The sequence below is a fragment of the Monodelphis domestica genome, chromosome 7 (assembly GCF_027887165.1).
Source record: "Monodelphis domestica isolate mMonDom1 chromosome 7, mMonDom1.pri, whole genome shotgun sequence".
In the NCBI taxonomy this organism is placed as follows: domain Eukaryota; kingdom Metazoa; phylum Chordata; class Mammalia; order Didelphimorphia; family Didelphidae; genus Monodelphis; species Monodelphis domestica.
Window position 1 is genome coordinate 179,150,280 of NC_077233.1, and position 21,897 is coordinate 179,172,176.

Here is a 21,897-nt window from a genome sequence, read left to right on the forward strand (position 1 = left end):
CAGGAAAACATTGTACACAGAGACTGATACATTGTGGTACAATCGAAGGTGATGGACTTCTCCATTAGTGGCAATGCAATGTCCCTGAACAATCTGCAGGGATCTAAAAAAATACTATCCACAAGCAGAGGATAAACTGTGGGAGTAAAAACACTGATGAAAAGCAACTGCTTGACTACAGGGGTTGAGGGGATAGGACTGAGGAGAGACTCTAATGCAAATGCCAACAACAGGGAAATGGGTTCCAGTCAAGAACACATGTGATAACCAGTGGAATCGTGCGTCAGCTATGGGAGAGGGAAAGGTGGTGGGAGGGGGGGCGGGGAGGAAAAGAAAATGATCTTTGTTTCCAGTGAATAATGTTTGGAAATGACCAAATAAAATAATGTTTAAAATTTTTTAAAAAATCTGTCCAATGGATGACAATTTAAAAACCACAATTAAATAAAAGACAGGGAGGACCAGGAACTGCCTTTTCGTACTGTCAAGTTTTTCCCCAGCCCTCCTGCTACTGGAATCAGGGAGTGCCCTGACAACTCCTTTCCAGAACACGTACACACACAATGGCACACCTTTCTACTTGTTGGAGCAGACGTCATCTCTCAGAGCTCTGAAAAAGGGAGAACTTAAGGTTTCTGGCTCTTGGCTGCCACAGGTGCACGGTGAGAGCTGATCTCAACATTAGTTTCCTCTCTCCCCAAACTGGAAAGAACCACAAGTTGCTGAAGGCTTTGTGGCCAGCTCACTCCTTCACCAGTTGGTTACAAAGTAAATACAAAATAAAGATTGTGTTTATAAATGTAATTCATATTGTATTTATAAAAAACAAATATATTATAAACTAATATTGGGGAGGAAGGATGGTAACAGCTGCTGAGATTAAGATAACTATATAGTAGGGGTCTCTGGAAGATTTTAAAAAATCTGGAAGACTCAAAGGAATGACTTTCTAAAAGTGGAATTTCAGGCACTGAGTATGGAGGCAATTTGTGTCATGTTAAACCCTGCTGATTAGTCTCTCCAGGAGAAAGCGGGTCCAGATTCCTATAAGGCACTAACATATAAATTAAAAACAATAAATCTAACCTTTCTCCAGACATGAGGGATGGGAGTATTGCTATTTTATGTAGATCTTAAGGATAACTCAAATCTCTCAGACTCAATAACATATTTTCTTTGGAATCGATATAATCAATGGAAAAGAGAAAGAAAATGCCTTCGTGGTTATGGGGCTCAGTCAAAGATGACAGAGTCACCTTGAGCTCTTCAAGGTTAATGGTGATATCATGATTTTATATTCCAGTTAGGGATGAGAATAACCATGTCTAGTGTTTTTATGAGGCACTGTTTTTTTTTTTTTGGCTGCTGTGATCAACCAGCAACAATACCACTTAATAAGTAGATTAAAGCCCAAATCCCAGAGGATCATCTAAGGAGAATTAATTTAAACTGATAAAGATGAGTGCCTGGATGGCATCTATCATACTAATACATTAACTTCCATCCTCACCAATACCCTTTCCCTGTCCCCAAGGCTGAAATCTCAGCTTTTCTCTGGGGTCTGTCACTGGGTGAAGTATCCTCTCACCAGCAATAGCAAGAGACCGAAACCTGGAACCGTTCCACCCCCTTGGATCCCTAGGCAATTAGAGGAAGATCTTCACACTTGATTGAAGGAGACAGTAAAGAGAAATACCCTGCATCTTAACTGGGCTCAACCCCTCCTGGGAGAAGAATGAAATCCAAAACCTGATGCTGACAGTCCAAAGACTTAAAGGTGAAGTTCTGAAGGGCAAGCAGCTCTGGGCTCTTAAAAACGACATTGTGTGTGCTTTATGGGGTCTCCAGATGGCCTTGGAGAAGAGAAGGAACTCCTTTAGTCGGGCATGCCTTCTAAGCCATCTGTGGATGCACCACTTACTCTCCACAAGTTACAAAGATTGCAGAAAAATATGTGCCACTGGTGGACTATATTGTGAAAGACATCAGCTTCCTCCTCCATTAATTAGCTCTGCTCTCAGCACCTCCTTCTTACATCCTCCCCCAGATATCTATCTTGTCTTCCAGTCCTAGCCAGCCTTGGTGACTCAGCTGTTCAAGATTCCTATTAAGTGCAAACTGCCAATAGCTTCCCTTGTTACCCTTCTCAGAAACAATTGCATTCTCATGAGGGAATATTGGAGACCCCCCCCAACAAATAAAAATTAATTAATTTATCAATTTAGTTTAAAAGACTTCATGGAATCATAGATGTATAGAAACAATCTCTAAGGCCATCTTGTTTAACCTTTTTTTTTTTTTTTTACAGATATGGATAGGCTATTTTACTCATAAGATTTACTAATCTACAAATCTGTGTACAAGAGAAGTTGTGACTTACATAAACTTGCACAAAAGGTAAGTATTTAGGATCCTGAACCCGGACCCTATTACTCATTATAACAGGACATTTAGTGGGATTGTTGAAGAGGGGTTTCACCTCTTAGGGCTTTGGACCATCAGAACAAGTCCTTCAAGTTCTATGTCTTCAGTAAGCAAGGCTAGGGCTGAGGCTCATCCTTTTGTTGGTGGTCATCTCCTCTGAGGATCATTTCATTTATTTATTAAACCCTTACCTTCTGTTTTGGAATCAATACTGTGTATTGGCTCCAAGACAGAAGAGTGGCCAGAGTCACACAGCTGGGAAGTGTCTCATGCCAGATTTGAACCTAGGACCTCCCATCTCTAGACCTGGCTCTCCATCCACTGAGCTACCCAGCTGCCCCTTCTGAGGATCATTTTAGTAACTAGAGGGAACATTTCTCACAATTCAGCTAGTACTAAGGGACTGAGGAACTCTTGATCTATTGAAGTTGGTCACCTTGCAGGCTAGAGTTATTCATCTCAGGATTGATTAGGCTCAGGGAAAAATATGTATAACAGAAGAAGCATAGAGGGTCTAGGATCAGGAAAACTCACCTTCCTGAATTCGAATCTGGCCTCAGACACTTACTAGCTATGTGACCCTAGCTAGGAAAGGCCCTTGACTCTATTTGCCTCAGTTTCTTCAATTTGTAAAATAAACTGGAGACGGAAATGGCAAACCACTCCAGTATCTTTGCCAAGAAAACCCCAAATGGAGCCACAGAGTTGAACACTACTGAAATGACTAACACCTCTTTTTGATTCAGAGCCAATGTTCTCTTAATGTTACCCCTACTACTCTAATGGGAAAGGAGGGATTACTACATGATTCTTCAGCAATTAGCCTGCCACTTAGTTCTCTAGAAGTGGGCCAAACTTCTGCAGATGAGAAAAGTACAAGTGAGGAGGAAGTTTCTGTTGATTAGCACCATCATTACATCTTGAATAAAGTTTACAGGAGACTAGGAAAAGCACAAGCTGCAGAATCCGTAAGACCCAAGTTCCAGTTCAGCTACTTGCTAGCTGGGTGACTTAGGGAGAGTCACCCCATTTCTGTACCTGTGTTACTTTACCTGTAAAAATAAGATAATTGAACTAGACCTTTAATTTCCCTTTCCAGTTTTAGAATTATTTTTAATTAGCCCAGACATAAGATTTTATTGGCAGAGAACACTCAGTGTATAAACCTCCTCCCATCAATGCAGATCAGCAAATCCTTTGTTATGTAGAATCTTTGAGAGTTGCTTATGGGACACTGAGAGCTTGAGAGATTTGCCCATGATCACACAGTCAGAATGTGACAGCCCAGACCCAAGGTCATTTTTTCCTCTACCATGCAGCCCATCCTCTCCTAAAAATCTCAATCTAATGATAACTTAAATTTATATAGTCCTCTAAAGTTACAAAGTTCTTTCATGTCCATTATCTTGTTTGAGCCTCCCAGAGCTTTTGTGAGATGGGTGGTGCTCCATAATTACGCCATTTTTTTCAAGCTCAAAAAGATGAAATCACTTGCCCAATATCATATAAATAGAGGCACAGCCAAGATTTAAATACAGACCTTCTGATTACAAATCCAAAGCTCTTTCAATCTTAGCATATTTCCAGGAAGGGCCTGCCTTATATTGAATTGTCTTCTATAGAATTGTGTTAGGGAGGTTAAAATATGCTATCATTTAGCTTGTTGTATTTTTTTTTCTTGTCTTCACCCAGGAGCAGCCAATGGAAGTAGGAAAGGATAGCCAGCCTCAGAAAACAATATTGAAAATGTGCTGTTAACCCTTTAAAAGAAGTCAAAGGGATTTTAATTTGAACTCTACATAAATCAGTCCTTGTTAAAAAATAGAAAAATCAATTAGAGGAGAAATCTGTCACCCTGAGATTGTTTTGCAAATGTTTCCTTCCCTCTAATGTTCTTTCTGTGACTGTAGTCCCCAAAATAGCAAATCTCTGAGAAAGAGATATCAATTTTATTTTGTGAAAATATTTGATGGAGTTAATGAGTGTGTGTTTTTAACAGTTCCCTTGGGAAATACTGTATAGTAAATATAATTGAAGGAGAGAGACTGATCTGATTGTTCCTCAAGCATCTATTTTAAGAATGCAATTATAAAAGAAAATGATACGATGTGGAAAATTGAAAGGGTTCGGCAATTTATTGCATATTTTCTAATTTATTTTAAAGGGTTCTCAAGTTCCCAGGATTGATAAATTTACAACATTAATATCTTATTCAGTCATTGCTACTTACATCTTCTTATGCCAGTAAAAAAAGGAGCAGAATATTTCCTCTTCTCATAAAAGGACCCTTAAGAGGGAAAAAGGTCATTTTCTTAGAAAGGTCTGAACTAGATAATTTAAAAGATTGGAGGTACTAAAAATTGATTGATATAAAGAAAAATATCCTCAACTTGAACCTGGAAATTGGGGTTCTAGACCTACTTTCTACTATGTGACCTTGGATGTATACCTTAACTTCCATGAGTCTCAGTTCCTTCATCAATAAAAGAAAAGAAAAGAGAATTAAAAGAGGTGATCTCAATGGTCCCCTGCAAGTCTAAAATTATATGATTCTAATAAGGCACCTGTTGAAGAAAGGAGAGGATAAATCTGCTTTAGAGGAAGTACAGAGAAGAGGAAAGGATGGAGGAAGGAAAAAAATATCTCATAAGAAAAAGAGCTTCAAAAGGTAAAGATTATCATGACCCCAAAATAAAATCATAAATTCACTGGATGTTAGAATTGTATGGGATTTTTGACACTTTCTGGCTTTGTGTCCTGGACAATTCATTTAATTTCTTGGTGCCCTAAGCAACTCTCAAAATCAGGAGTTTGTAGCAAAGGGACTGATATTCAATGGCAGGGGAAGTTTCCTCACACAGAGTCCCCTACAACAATGAAATCACAGGTCTGGTTTTAAATGAAACAGTTGGATAGCTCTCAGCATTACAATAATGCAGGACAATTCTGAAGAATGCTATCTGTCTCTAGAGAAAAAAACTGTTGGAGTCAGAATGCAGATGAAAGCACATGATTTTTCAGTTGCTTATTTGGGTTTATGTTTTGGGGTTTTGGTTTTATAAGATTGTGCTATTACAAAAATGTGCTATTACAAAAAATATAGAAATTGGATTTGTGTGATAATACATGTATAACCCAGACTGAACTGCTTGCCAGCTCCCGAGGGGGGGTGGTGTGAAGGGAAGAACAAAGGGAGACAGTTTGGATCATATAACTTCTGAAAACTTCTGTGGAAAATTATTATATGTAATTTCTGATAAATAAATAAAATGTTTAGGGAGAAGAAGTTGAAGCCTTAGAGATGATCTAGAAAAACTTCATTTTTTATATAATGAACTTGAGAATAATAAGGAACCTAATTCCCCAGAAAGGGGAAATTAGTTGTACAAGGTGAAGAAGGGATAGTAGCCTAGAACCTGTGAGGGATGAAAAGCACAAAAAGGAAGACATATAAGATTAATTAGATCTACAGAAGGATAGGATAAACTATGAATGAAAATAAAAAAATATGCAGTGAACATACAATATATGGGATTCTAAGGGATGAAGCACAAAAGAGAAGTGGGAGAAATAGACATTTTCATTCCTTGCAATTAAGTGCGTAGAGAGTACCTCTTAGTTTACTACGCATAGCCAAGATGCTGCATGTTCCTCTTATAACTCTAGGTATACCCTGAAGGTCTAAGAGCAGGGAAGAGAGAGGGGAAGATGATTGTATCCCTTTCTTACTTGAGCTGTAGTGTTTCTCTCACTGCTAGCCACCAATGAGGGACTAGCACTCCAGATCTAATTTAACCAAGTAGCATCAATTAGCTTTTACACAGGTTTATTTATTCTGAAGACATATAACACAAAAAAGTCATCATCCTCCCTCCTGCCCCAACACCTTGGGAACATACTTTCCCACAGACTATTTGGATCTCTGGGGAGTGTGGGCTCAGACTTAGTATTTTTTTCTATAAAGCACTAATCCCAGGAAGTTCACATCTAAATATAGTATTACTGCCAATAAGCACAGCTCTCAGATGTCATTGGGCTGGGTCCTGGGTCCTGAATCTTCAGATATATCAGCTAGGTGGCACAATGGATAGAATGCAGAAATTGAAATTTTGGAAAACTTGAGTTTAGATACAGCCTCGGACTTTATCTGTATAATCCTTGACAAGTCATTTACCCTCAACTTCTGTTTGCTTCAGTTACCTCATCTGTAAAATTAGAATAATAATAGGACATACTTTCCAGGACAATTGTGAGGATGAGATGAGATAATATTTCTAAAACCTTTAGCACAGTGTGTGGACACAGTAAGTTCTATATAAATGTTAGCCATCATTATTATTATCATCGTCATTGTGGTTTTTTTTTGTTGTTGTTGTCATTATAATAAAATCCAACATGGACTCTGATGCCCAGATATCTAACAGCTTGATCTTCTGACCTCAGCATCTCTAAACTAATCTCCTTTACCTAAAATGAAAGAACAAATGGCCAGACATAAGATCACAGTCCATTTTCAAGGAGCTGCATTTCAGATTCAGATTAAGAGAACCCAAGACTGATTAAGGAGATCAAGGAGAATAGTTAAAACTGATCAGCTAGTACCTTTTGAAGGCACCTCCATTTCAGCAATGCAGAAAGAGTTTTCTTACTTAACCATGTGGTTTTAGAATGTCAGTGTATGCTCACCCATATCTCTCCAGTATATGCTCACCCATAACTTTCCTGGAAATGTATCCTCTAGACTCCTACAAAAGGAGTTGTATCAGCAGCCCTCTATGCATGCACTTGTCCCTATTATGCCCAGATATGACTAAGTGTGTGAGCATTCGGAGGAGGTTTAGGGATCACTTCAATGAATCAACATGGATTAAGTATTTACTATGTGCTAGGCACATACAAGTGTGATATACAAGTCCTGGGCACTGTTCCACAGATTTTTTTCCTAAAAACAAGTATTTTTAAGAAAACAAGTATTTTTAAGCATCTATGATGTGCTAAGCATTGTGCTAAGTCTTTTCAAATAGCATCTCATTTAGTCTTCACACAAGCCCTAGGAGATAGATGTTACTATTGTCCTCATCTTATAGTTAAGATAACTGAAGCAAACAAAAGTTGACTGGCTTAGAATCATGCTTGCCCTGGATTTGAATTCAGGTCTTTCTAAATCTAAGTCTAGGGTTCAATCCAACATGCAACCTAACTGTATCTGTATAGGCAGGAGGACCCTTTTTAGCCAAGCTTTGGACCAATATTCATCTCTCCTCATAATCCAATCAGCTCAGGCAAATTCTTTAACTCTTTCTTGCTACCCAAATGTAGACACAGATCAGTCCTCCCTACATCCCCATCAGGGTCCCAGATCTCCAAGAAATGGAAATATGATATATTTGCCTTATTGCAGTGCCCAAAGCTCTGATCATCAAGAGCAACATTTACACCAAGAGACAAATGAAGAAGGAATTTCAGACACTGTAGAAATGGATCTCCACAGGGTACCAAGGAGTGTCCTAGCTACAAAATTATATGCTGCCTCTGTAATAAACTTTTCCACCCAGATAAGAATAAAAGGGAGAGAAGTGGTTGATTGGACCATCATTATCCAATTCTTTCCTGAGTCTGGTTGATATAGATCTAACCTATTTCTAGGAAGAGGAAGCAGGAGGAAAGATAGTAAGTTTCATATTACTCTAGTGGGTAATAAAGATGCCCCTTGTAGAATCATAGGACTTTAGATCTGGAAAAGGAAAGCCCCAGAAACCATCTAGTTCTATTCTCTTCCTTTTTACAGATGTTGAAATTTTGAATGAAAGGGAGGGAGTGGTGTGGCTAAAATCATATATCTAATTAATGGTGGAGTTGGTACTAATGCATTCTGATTACAAAACTATAGTTTGAGCAACAAGAGTCAAGATATTTCTCAATATACTGGTTTCTTTATGCCACTGAACCAATTTTTTATTTATTTATAGTAAATTTGATAATTCCTATAAAAGAAAGAGAAAATGAAGATGTTAAATGTATGTGTTTGTAAAAAATTGATTTGAAGTGAATGGCAGAAGGAAGGGGAGGGAATCAAAATTCTACAATAATGACTTAACTCCTATAAATTGATTTAATGTTTGTTAAGAATTTTACTTCTACTCCTTCAACTGATCTTTAAAATAATACAGTTTAAATAAATTAAATAATACAGTTAGAAAAGATTACTAGTATTATTATTCCCATTCACAGATTAGTTGACTAAGGTTCAAATTGGTAGAATTTGAACCCAAGGCTTTCAAAGCTCCAATCTATTGCTCTTTTGGTCACATTCTGCTGCCTTTGGTCCAAGTTCATAAGTATGCTAATAAGGAGAAAAAGTTAACAAAGTGGCACAGAGGTATGTCCCAGTGGGAAGTCTTATTCTGAAGTGGCATATTATAGTCCATATGCCATAAGGATTTTCTGATTGCTCAATGAAATGCCACAGGGTTGACATACAAACTACAATGTTGTCCCCAGTGTCCACAGCTGTCAGCCTTAGCAAGCCCTGTGTGTGTACTTGGCACAGCTGGAACCCAGCCTAGCAGCTTAAAGAGGGTTGCTAAGGTAGCCAAATTGCTTAAGAAAACATTATGTTGAAGGCCAAAATTCAGTAGTAACCTCTGGTCTTTGATTCTTTGCCATCCTGTTAACAATGACATTTGTGCTTGGATTTAGCTGAAGACTCTCTCCACTGCTGTTTGCTATCTCATCACTGCCTCATCTTGTTCTCACCTGATATTGGTTTTGTCTATGATGGTTTTTGACCCTCTGACAACAAAGAAGTCTTGCCTGGTACTTTCAACAAGGCCAATATGACATGACACAGAGCAGCAGATCTGGAGTGAGAAAACTTAGAACTGAACCCCAGCTTGGATACTTATTGTGTTACCCTAAGAAAATAGCCTCTCTTCTGTGGACCTCACTTTCTTTATTCTTAAAATGATGATACTAATACTTACATAGCAATCCTTTATACAGAGGTGGTGAGGAAAGTGATTTACAAACCTTTAAGCACAACAGAAATGTAAATTAATCATCACGTGTGTGTGTGTGTGTGTGTGTGTGTGTGTGTGTGTGTGTGAGTGATTGGAATAAATAGCTCGTAGTGAAGAATTTTTTTCTCCAATCAAGATGGGAATAATCTCTGCAAATTATAATCCTAGAAAATTGCCAGAGAGACATATAGATTAACTGACTTACCTAGGGTCATACAGATAATGTATGTCTGCAGCAGATCTTAAACCTAGATATCCCTGATATCCAAGTCAATTGTCTATAGACATAAACACATAGTTATACTTATATACTCATATGTACACAAGATGGGGTGGATGTATTTGTATATAAAACTATAAAAGAATATACTCCCAAGTTATGGATGGAATGTTTTGTATTATTGTTTTACCTTTGCCTTTTGTTATCCTTATTTTCCATCTTAGAATCAGTACTGTGTATTGGTTCCAAAGCAGAAGTTATATGGGCTAGACAACTGAAGTTAAGTGACTTGTCCAGCTAGGAAGTATCTGAAGCCAGATTTGAGCCCAGGACCTCCCATCTCTAGGCCTGACTCTCTATTCACAGAAGCACCTAGGTACTCCCCTCTATCTTTGCCTTTTGAATGAATGCTTTTGTACAATTGATTGAGAAAACTGGCTGATTCATCCATCAGAAGCTCACCAGTGGAAGCTCAGGAGTTAGGAAAGTAGCCATACATCATGGTTATACCTAGGATCCTAAAAGATGTATCAGGTATCTCTCTGAGGATCTAACCTGATAGTGGAGATATAGGTTAGGAGAATAAGGAAACCCAAAGAGAAGGGAAAGGAAGAGATGTGGGGAGTGACACTAGCTCTCTCTCTCTCTCTCCACTTATTATCAAGAGATGGAGAGAGAGAGAGAGATAGATAGAGAGAGAGAGAGAGAGAGAGAGATCTTCCTATATGTATAAAATAATAAGTCCCTGTTATGTGCTAGAGATATAAATACAAAGAATAAAACAATCTCTAGGCTCAAAGACCTTACACGCTATTATGTATCCTTGGCCCATGCTGCAAGACTAAGCATCCAGGTTCTTTGACTAGCAAGCTCTGACTAGACCCCAGGAGAAAAAGCACATTCAGAGCCTTTTTCTCTGAGGTACAACTTCAATTCTTAAAGCTATCCTGGTGGAAAGTATTGACAACATATTAATGTCTTGAGTTTCTCTTGGACCAACTCCAGGGGCAGTATAGTGCATTGTGTAGAGTATTAGAGCTGGAATCAAGAATTAAGTTTAAGTCCCACCTCTAACACTAGCAAGTTGTGTAATTCTCATACTCTTGGTCTTCTCACTTATAAAAATGGGGGGAATAATAGCCATTTTAACTGCCTCACACTCTAGGATCTAAGATGATAAATATGGCAAGTTTTTTGTAGGCATTAAAGCACTATGCAAGTATCAGGTCTGCTTCCACAATTTTGAACTTAAAATGCCTATTTTCAGTCATAGAGAGCTAGTCTCAAAACCAGGAAGACCTGGGTTCAAGTTCATCCTCTAACATGTGACCCTGGGCAAATGATTTAATTTCTCTATGCTTTAGGCCAGTGGTCACAAAGTTGGACAAGGCCTGATTCCACGAGGTATGCTATCCAACAAGAGAAGGTTGGGAAGATGGGTCACATCTGACCCATACTTCTATAGTCAATGGGTGATTTCCAGCCAACCACAACTACCCCACACACTGTTCTATTTCATCTCCTGCAGTACCTGCTTACTCTTCTGAGCTGTGTTTTGATGCTTTGGAGCAATAAAAAAGCTAACTGCCACCAGGGTTCCCACAACAACAGTTGCACAGGTGCCACTGGGTTAAAATTCTAGACTTGCCCTTCTCCTTCAACCCTACTCCCCATCATCTCATAGCTCTATCAGGTCCCACAGATGACAAGCTCTGTGCTTGGAAGCATTGATTTGTAAGAAAGAGCCCCACCTCTCTTTTTTTCATTTTAGGTAGGTCTGATTAAGAAATATTTTAATACATTAAGTTTTCCCCCAAACCCAGCCCTCTTCCAAACCTCCCTATTTCTGTTCAGGACACCAGCATCTCCAGATTCTTACCATCTCTGTGACATCTTCATCAAAAACAGTAGAGAAACTGTTAGGGGTACTTTTCTGAGAAATTTCTAAAGTCTACACAATCAACCAACACTGATCATTTTGTATATATTCTCTTGATACTGAAATGTATAAATGTTTTCTCCAAGACTAGAGCATAAGGCCCTGAGAATTGAAATTGTTTCATTCTTTGTACGCACAGTAAAAGGCACACAGTAGAGACTTAATAAACCCTTGTTGACTGTCCTAAAGGTCACAAGATGGAAGAAATATTTCCAAGAAATGGAGATGCTGCCAAGTATCCCCCAGCTCTCTCTATTTCCTCCAAGTGTTGAGTTGGAAAGCCACTCCCCATTTTGGATTCATCTTCTAGATGTATCACTAATCATGAAAGAAGACACTAATGTCAAGTCAGCATTGCTACCAATGGCACTGAAGGGATCTGAAAATTTATTACGGAAATGAATTGGTGTGAATACCCATGCTTCATTAGTTGCCCATCAGTGTGGAAGATGGAATGGGAACTTTGTACTCTCCAATTCTCTCAAGTTAAAGTGCCAAACTGTTTGTGACGGCTATTCCCATATTAAGTGTCTGCAGCTTTTAACACTTGACTTAACAAGTGCCTTTAATTTCACTGAACATAAGTTATTGATCTGTATTCCTGGTGCCTTGGAGCCCCATTCCTGATTGTTAATTGAGCCATTGATTTTTTAAACATTATCACTTGCTAGGAGGGTGAACTCTCAAGTTAGCTGAGATTGAGGAGGGAAGCTCAGTGGCTGGTACTCCATTTGCAAAGGCAATATGTGTATAGTATAGATTTTAATTAGTAATAATGACTTCATATTTAGCTGGCCGTTGTGTAAAATACACAGTATTGTATTTATATATCAGACAGACAAGCCAGAGGAGGTCTTTCTACAGGAAAATTAAATTGGGTCAATTATCTAACTGCTAGGTGATTTCAGATGGTTATTTAACTCAAAATGAACCTATTACCTTGTGTATTTAATCCATAACTATGTCTTCAATACTTACAAAGAATTAGTAGAAATAGTCAGGTCAGCATCCAATCTCTTTTCCAATGTAATGTTTTCATGTTTGAAAATCTTAAGTATTCCCTACCCCCTCCATTACATATGCATTCTGTTCACATAGGATGAGCTATGAGAATAAGGGTGAAATGAAGAGAGTTGAGCAGAAAAATTATTCCCTTCTGACAATGCTTCTTAGACCTATTCATTCCATGGATCCCTTCTACAAGAAGAACTTGGACCCATCTGTTCTCATTACAAGGATGAAAACAGTCACAGAATGAATGGTAGAAATGCTATTGCTTTTCTGAGTTCTGTGTAATATGTCTGTCATTGACTACATCATTTCATTTCTCACATTGGGCACAGCTATCCAGCACTCACTCAGAGCTGGAGTTCTCATCAATTATTACCTCAGACTAAGTAGCAGAGGAATCAGAGTCCTGAAGGGAACCCTGTTATGATGGGGTTTATATAAATGCCACTCCTCTGTTCCTAAGCCCCCACTTATATGCTTCCATTTGCACAAAGTTATAATGTTATAATGATGTCACCATTAACTCAAACATAAAACATTAAGGATTTAAGTTAGCATTTATCAGCAAGGTAAAATTGATAAAAATCAACATATCATAATCACACAATATTAGACAAAATCAATGCAGGAAAAATCAATACATTAGAATTAACCCATATGGGAAAGAGAGGATGCATACCAAAACTAAGAAATGAGATATATGAGTTGAAACATCCCACATGGTTGGGGCTACTCACAACTTTATTGAAGGCCTTTGTATTCTTAATTTCTTTAAGAACAATCTGTACCACATGAATCTGCTTCTTTGTTAACTGATCCCATTCTGCTTCTCACCATTTTCCTACTGGAAAATATATTCCTCTTCTATACTCAGGTAATGAAACAGTAACAAGTTCTCCAATCTATCTATCCAGTTCCATCTTCTCCCCTGAGCATCAGTCCTATGTCACTAATTGCCTATTAGACACTTCAAATTTATGGTGTCCCAGAAAATCTTAAACTTAACATGTCCAAAAATGGAATTAATTATTTTTCCCCAAACTTTATCCTCTTCTAAGCTTCTCTATTTTTAATTAGATTTTTTTAAGTGCATTTGTGATTCCATTTGTGTACTATCTTCTTTTTCTTTGCATATGGAAATGCTTGTGTTGTTTGCTTTTATAAACATTTGGAATAACAAAAAAAAAATGCTTGACCATCCTTCCTATCTCCTAGGTTCATTTTCCTTCAACATAGCCATCTAATCAAATGAAAACAACATCATCTTTACCTTCACAATATTTCTCACATATGACTCCTTTCAATTCATGTAGTCACCACATTAGTTCAGGCCTCCATCACCTTTCTCCTAGGTCTCTTAATTGATCTTACCTTGTCTCTTCCCAATCTAGTCATTCCTACATACTGCTGCCAGAGTGATTTTCTTTCAAATCATGAGTCTCCTTTAATAAATGAGTCAATTCCTATTACCTCTAAGATAAAATATAAATTCTTTTGTTTAACTTTTTTTGTCTTACACACAATAGGGCTCAAATTTATCTGCCCACTTTTACTGGATATTTTGCCCCTCCTGTCCTCTGTGAATTCAGCCCAACTGGTCTTCTCTCTGTTCTTAGTTCTTGCTAGTAGGGGTTATTTTATTCTTTGAACTTGTATCCCCAGTGTGTAGCACAGAGCCTGACATATAGGAAGAGCTTAACAAATACTTGATTGATCAAGTGAAGCTATTTTAACTAACAATCCAACTAAAAGAGCACTAGGGAAGTTTGTGTTTATATAAGAATAACCAGTTCTACCTTCATCCAGAGAATTGTAAAGCTCTTCAGATGGGCTCTCTGGGCAATGCAGACATACCTGACTTTATTCCACAGTCTGCTATTCATTCAATCAGATTCAAGTCTCTTTACCAACAAAATAGATACACAGCCTTTATTTTCCCTTTATTCTCTATCTCCAACAGAGACGACAGAGATTAAGAAAAACCTGATCCTTTGAGATGTGTTAGAAATACCTAATTGCCTCTCTCAAGCTAGAGATGGCACTAGAGGGCAACAAGCAGAACTTGGCTGTCTTCCAATAAGGTTCAGCTTTTCTCCAGCCAATCAAACATCTCCCAGAGTCCTTGAAGCCTTCCATATAGCTGGCTCTGGTCTGGTGTTTCTTACTTCCTCCTGCGGTCTTATGGAACTCTTTCCTAATGGTTCTTCCACTCTTCCACTGCTATTTTATTGTTATGCATTTATTGTCTCAATTGTTCATATCAGAGATTCCTGGTGTTCAATGACTCATCTTTCCTTTTTAAGGTAAAGCTCATGAAATCTACTATTCTGTTAGTTATGAAACCAACACTTATTATTTAATCATCCCATAATCTTCAACTGTCATTTTTCCCATTCCCTCTCATTTTTGTGAGTTTTAATTTTTCAAACTCTAAAAACAGTTATGTGGAAATGAACACAATGTCCTTTCAGATCCTTTTAGTTTTCTGTTTGATCCTCTTAACCATCTGTGTATAAATTTTATCTGAAAATTGTTTTTTCACACTTAAGTTTTACCAGTTTTTTTTTTTATAAATTTTCCCCTCTTTTCGCTATCAAACCATTCAGAGACACAATGGAAAATACATTTTGCAAGTTGTTTGATTTTTTCTTTATGCATAATTTCACTTTTTTCTTCATTTAAACAACCAATATGCTCACATTAGAGAAGTACCTTACAGTTTGAACTTTTCATTTCAACAGCCACTACTCTATTTCAAGTTCACCTTTTGCATGAACTATTTTAATAGCCTCCTAATTGGAGTCTTAAGGAGGGGGGGTATTTGCATTTGTTGCATCTACTTCCTCCACTTCCACTCACTTTTCAGACCCTTGTAACTTATCTTCTAAACTCACAACTTAACTGAAATCACTTTTTTCTAGAGGTAACAATGTTCTTAATTGCAGAATCCAATGGCCTTTTCTTTAGTCTTCATCTTTCTTGATCTCTTACAAGCTTTTGTCAGTGTTGATCACATCTTCCTGCATAGCAGCACTTGTGTTTTCATGACACTACCCTCTCTTAGTTTTCTTCCTATCTATCAGGCATATTCTGAATCACCCATTGTGAGAAGATGTAGCACCCACCTGGACCTTCTTCTCTCTTCTCTGGTAGTTCTCTCAGTGATCTTATCAAAATACACAGGTTCAAACAGTACTATGCAGATGACTCTAATGTGAATCCACCCTTAGTTTCTTTCCTGTGCTCCAACTCTGAATAACTATCTGCTACTTGTATATTCCTAACTAGATATCACATTAATATTAACTTCGCTGTTTCTGTTGTATGAGCTACTATCCTTGTATTCTCTCAGTTTCACAATCTTAGAACCATCCCTGATTCTTCCCCATCTTTCCTCTCTCTCAATCCCCTATTCAAACATTTTCTTTAACATCCCTTCTGAGGAGCCCATTCTCTCTACTTATACACACTCATCATTAGTTCAGACTCTCATCATCTCTCATCTGGACAATTTCAATAGTCTCCTAATTAGCCTTCCTGGCTCCGTTCTCTCTCTCCCCCAACCTATCTCCCACAAAAATGATAATCCCAAAACACTGGACTGACTGGCTGATCATGCTATGGCCTTATAAAAGAGGCTTATGTGGCTTGGTGTTGTCTTTAGGATAAAATAAAAACCAATTTGTTTGGCCTTTAAAGTCCTTAACATCCTGGCATCAGCCTACCTTTTCATATTGATTTCACATTACACTCCTTCACACACTCTACACTACAACCAAACTGATCGATTTTCTCTTCTCCATACACGACATTTCATTCCCCCCATCTCCATGCCTCCTCACAAATGTTTTCTCATTACTGGTGTGTACCCCCTCTTCCTTGAACCCCAATATCCTTCAAGTCACAATTCATATGCCATTTCTCCATTAAGTCTATCATAATTCCCCAGTTGGTAGTGTACTCCTCCCCACTAGAAATTATTTTGTATTCTCCCTTGCTCAGAATTCTCTTCCTCCTCATCTATGTTTCTTGGCCTCCTTGACTTCCTTCAAGTCTCAGCCAAAATCTCAACTTCTATAAGAAGCTTTTCTTGATAGCCTTTTATTCTGATGCCTTCCCTCTATTGATTAGTTTCCATTTATCCTGTATATAGTTGTTCACATGTAGTCTCTCCCAGTGAACTTCAAGCTCCTTGAGAGCAAGGAATGTTATTTGCCTTTCTTTTCTTCTCCAGTGCTTTGCACAGTGTATCTTACACATAGTAGGTACTTAATAAATGCCTTACTTAGCTCTGTATATGTTGTTTCCATGGAATAAAATATAGGTTTCTTAAATGCAGAGTCTACTACATCTTTGCCTTTGTAGCCTCTGTGGCACATAGTAGGCACTTAATAGATACTAAGTATAAGGCTACTATAAACTTGTGTGACCTGAAAGGATTCAAGATAGGCACCCTTATCAAAACTCTCTGCAAGCTGAATTAGGAGTAGAATGGCAAAAACGAAGAAACAAAAACCAGTCAAATCTTAGTTTTCTCTTCTTTCCTTCTGCCCTGCTCCCACCCTGCCTTGCCATCCCCATTCATGAGCCCATGGCTACAGTTCATTGTGAAATGCAGCCAGTGAGGACTCAGGCTGTTTGACAAGTTTTAAGGCCCTTAGAGCTGCTTTTAAAAGCCTCCGAATCCCTTTCTGCAAGTTCAAAGCAATGTCTGAAGGACACACATCCTGTGGAAGGGGGCTGGACCCAGCAGCAATGATTCAAAGGACAAGGAGCCTCCTGACCTTGTGAGGACAGCACTTTAGTGAAGGGGGAAACAATGCTGATTTCTGAAGACTGTCAAGTGAGAGCTACTTTCAGCTGAGTTGTAGGGGACTGGAGATCTATAAACCTTTTTATGTGCGGCCAGGAAGGAGCCAGGATTGTTTTCGACTGGCTTCCCAGACGGGAGGAGATGAGCAGTGACTGAGTGACAGCCTTGCAAGAGCAAGGTTTCCTTTTATTTACTGGCTCATAAAATTACTTTAAAAAATAAATTAAAGCTAGAAAAATAGACTTGGATTTACTGCCAGAGGGGGAAAGTAACAGAGAACACAAAGGCCACACTGGCCTGGCTATGACATTGCAAGGAGATAGTGCTGGAATATCAACCACCTTATGCAGAAATGTACAAGAACCAGGGATAGAGATGGAGATGGGACCTGTGAAGGGAATACCAAGATGAGGAAGCTCTCTCTTCTAATGCAAGTCAACACATTTCCTGCAATTTGTAGTTGTAGAAGGTTACCTACAGTGCCGAGAGGTTGAATGATTAGTCCAGGTTCACAAGTCAGTATGTATCAGAGGTAAGATTCGAACTCAGATTTTCTTGGCTTTGAGACAAGCTCTCTATTCATTATGGCACACTGCCTAAACTTTCCTCCAGGTGTCCACAAAGAAGCTTTTAACCTCAAATATAACATAAAATGAGAAGCTAATATGTAATCTCAGAATCCTAGAGCTAGAAGGGATGTTTTCCCTAATCTTTGTTGAGCCCCCACCAATAAACTACCTCCTGTTTTCAAAAGCATCCAGACACTTAACCTCAGCTATATTTTTTGAGGCTTTCTGTTATGGCCCAAAGAGAGGTTGGAAACAACTTGGGTTGAAAGTCAAAATTAATGCTTTGGCCAAACTTTCATCTTATCATTCTCCTGATTGATGGCTCACTACTATCTGCCAAATGATGTTGGCATTCGAGGCTTTTTGGGATCCAGTACTAAACTACCATTTCCTGATTTACCTAGTGCTATTCTTTATACATCCTACCCATGACTAGTGTTCCATTATAATCATATACTACAATTTGTTCAGTTATTCCACAGTCAGTGGGCACTAATTTCCTTCTGATATTTCCTATTATACAAAGTACTGCTATAAATATTTTTGTATATCTGGGACCTGTAAACCTCAAATTTCCAATAGACTATCAGTAAGAAATTTTCCAAGTATGAAATATCCCAATGGTGAAATTTCCAACATTTATAAGTCTAAGGAAATTTGAGGTTTACAGACCCCTCTCTCTGACTTTGAGCTCCTTAGATTACATGCCTTCTAGTGGTTCTAATTCAAAAGTTATATACAACTGAGTGACTTCTTTAGTATAATTCCAAATTGTTGTCTGTAATACTTGGACAAATTCACAACTCTACCAACAATGCATTAGTGTACCTGTTTTAAAGCTACTCCAACATTGAGCATTTTTGTCATTTACCATGTTTATCAGTTTAATAGAGTGAGGCGAAATTTCAGAGCTGTTTTCATTTGCGCTTCTCTTAATCATTGTTGATTTGGATCATTCTTTCATATGATTGCTAATACCTTGGATTTGATCTTTAGAAAATTACCTCCTCATATACTTTGACCACTTATCAACTGGTTAAGGACTCTTCCTCTTATACATTTGTTTCAGTTCTCTATTTTTGGAATTTTCAAAATAGGCACTTAGCTCTAGTTTCCTGGAATTCATAAAGACTGCTACTAATTTAATTGTGTAATAAAGGTCAAACATCTGCATTTGGAGTGAGAGGAAGTGAGGAGAGGGAGATGACACTGGGATTGTGACCCTGGGCAATAGAAAGCTACTGCTAACCATGTCTGAAGTAAGGAAGTGCAAAAGAGGGTGCATTTGGGGGAAGAAAAAAATGAATTGTTTTGTTTGTTTTTTAGGTTTAAGATACCAATAGACATCTAAGTGAAAGCATGAAATATTTGGATTAGACGGACTCTGAGGTTCTTTCAGCTCAAGGTCTATAGTTGTATGACAAAATCAAAAATTTTGTGAGGGAGCTAGATTGTACAAGAGTGCTTGTCCTAGAAGAAAATGAGTTCAAATCCAGCCTCACATACTTACAATTTATGCAATTCTGGGCAAGTCACTTAATCTGTGTCTGCCTCAGTTTCCTCAACTTAAAATAGGAAAAATAATAACACCTACCTCACAGGGTTTGGGAAAAGATAAAATAGTCCTTAACCCACTACTATGTGCCAGGCACATAGTAGATGCTTTAAAATTCTTTATTCCTTTCCTTTTATTTCACTTCCTGTACTATGTGGGAATAGTGCTCAGGAGAGAGATCATGACTTGATATACAGTTTTAAGGCCATTAGTATTGAGATGATCAGTAAACCTAGAGAAAAGTAGAAGGGTGCCAAATGAGAGGGTAAAAGACAGAGGCAGGTCAAGACTTTAGGTAGACAGAATAAGTGGTCATAATATAGATGATGAACCAACAGCAAAAGAGCAGTCTAACAGGCAGGTAGAAAAGAGAGAACAATTCATAAAACCCCAGAGAAATGAGAATATCCAGGAGGAAAGGGTGGTTAACTGTTACATACTACAGAAAGGTCTAGCGGGATCAGAGATGAGAAAAGACCCATCAGATTTGACAAATAAGAGGTTATCCATAACTTTGAAGAGAACAATTTCAGTTAAGTGATAAAGATAGAAGTCAGATTAAAAGTAGAGATCTGAGAAGAGAGAAAATGGAGAGAGGCCACAACACAGACAACTTTTTCTACATCAACAGTTTTTTCTTCATGTATGATACCATTCATGTGCCCTGATCCCTGGTGGGTAGATCAATAGCCCTACCCTGGCTGGGGTATATCTGAGATGATCTTGATGCCATGTTCTCAAAGAGTTTATTCAAATTCTTTTCTTTGCCACTTGTTTAAATAATCTCTAAAATATTTTCATTTTCCATTTGATAAGACGTTGAAGAGAAGAAGCATGGTGAAGTAGCTAGAAAGATGGCTTTGCACATATGGGTATATACATACACAATATATATACATCTGTGTATTTGTGCATAAACATATATACATATATGCATTAATGCACATATATATCTATTTGACTCTTGCTTTGCTTCTGGAGAAGGAAATTTTATATATAAACACACATATACATATATAATATAAATCTATTATGTTAGATTATATTAGAAATATCTGTATCAGTTTATTCAACTTTAAAATGGGGAGGATAATAGCATTTACATCACAGGGTTTTTGAGAAGATCTAGTAAAATATGTGTATAGCATTTAACCCTAGCACATAGTAGGTGCTTAAAAATGCTTGTTCCCTTCCCATTCACCCCTCTTCATTATTAAATATATAATATATGTTGTATCTGAAAAAAAACTTGCTGCTCCAGAAGCAGAGCAAGGGAGTCAGTTGTCCTAAGGAGGGGGGAAAGTATTCCATGATGCCCAAGAAGAAGGAAGGAAGAAAGAATGACCATGGGCATTTTCTCAGGGCATGCTGGGTTTCTGCAATAGGTGTGTCATTGGAATTTTCTCATTTGGGGACTAGCTGCTCTAGCTGTGTATGAGGTATGTTTCTTTAGGTTACCTCCTTGTTAATGTGGACTGTGAATGGTTTTGCTGGTCCCTTTATTGAGCTTTTCTCCTTTTATGACATCAATCCATAGGCTATCTTTCCCAGGCACTTTTTCATTTGTCACCTTTTTTATGAGTTCCACTTCTTATTTTTTTTAAATTTCCTTTTATTGGATTCTATAATATTGGATGCATTAAAAAAAGAGAAGAAGAAAAGGAGGCTGGTAGCAAGTCTCACTGATGACAGTATATAACAGCTGAATGACATTCTGTCCACATTGCTGTACACAAGGGAGCAATAAAACCAAACAACACTCAGGCAAAGGTAAAGGAAAGTTTGAGGAAATGGTCTTAAGTTTGGTTCTATTATCAACTGAGCATCCTTCATTGTTTAATCACTTCATAGATATGTCTCTTCTTATACCTTCCCTTTCCCTTTCTTCCCCCTCCAATGCACTCATTCTTTTCCCCTACCTACCAAAATGTTAGCCATCTTTCAATGTCCGGAACTCCAATCCCACTTTTGCTGTAAAGCAACCCCTCACCATCCTGGTGAAAAGTGTTCTTCCCCATCTTCAAACTCAGAGAATTACACAATTACAGATTTGGAAATTACCTTAGAGATCAATTAGCCTAACTATACCTGAAATATGAATTCCCCTCTTCCATAGATTTATATCTACTTGGCATGCATTTGTATTTACTTTTGTACATCTGCATTGTTTCCATCCTAAGCAGAATGTAAGTTCCTTGAAGGCAAGAACTTTTTTGTGGCACTCTAGTGCCTAGATATGACACTTAATAAATAAATGTTTGTTGAATGAATAAATTAATCAAATGAATAATTTAAGCATCACCAGGACTCCACTTTAGATCTTCCAGGAACAGAGGACCACCATACT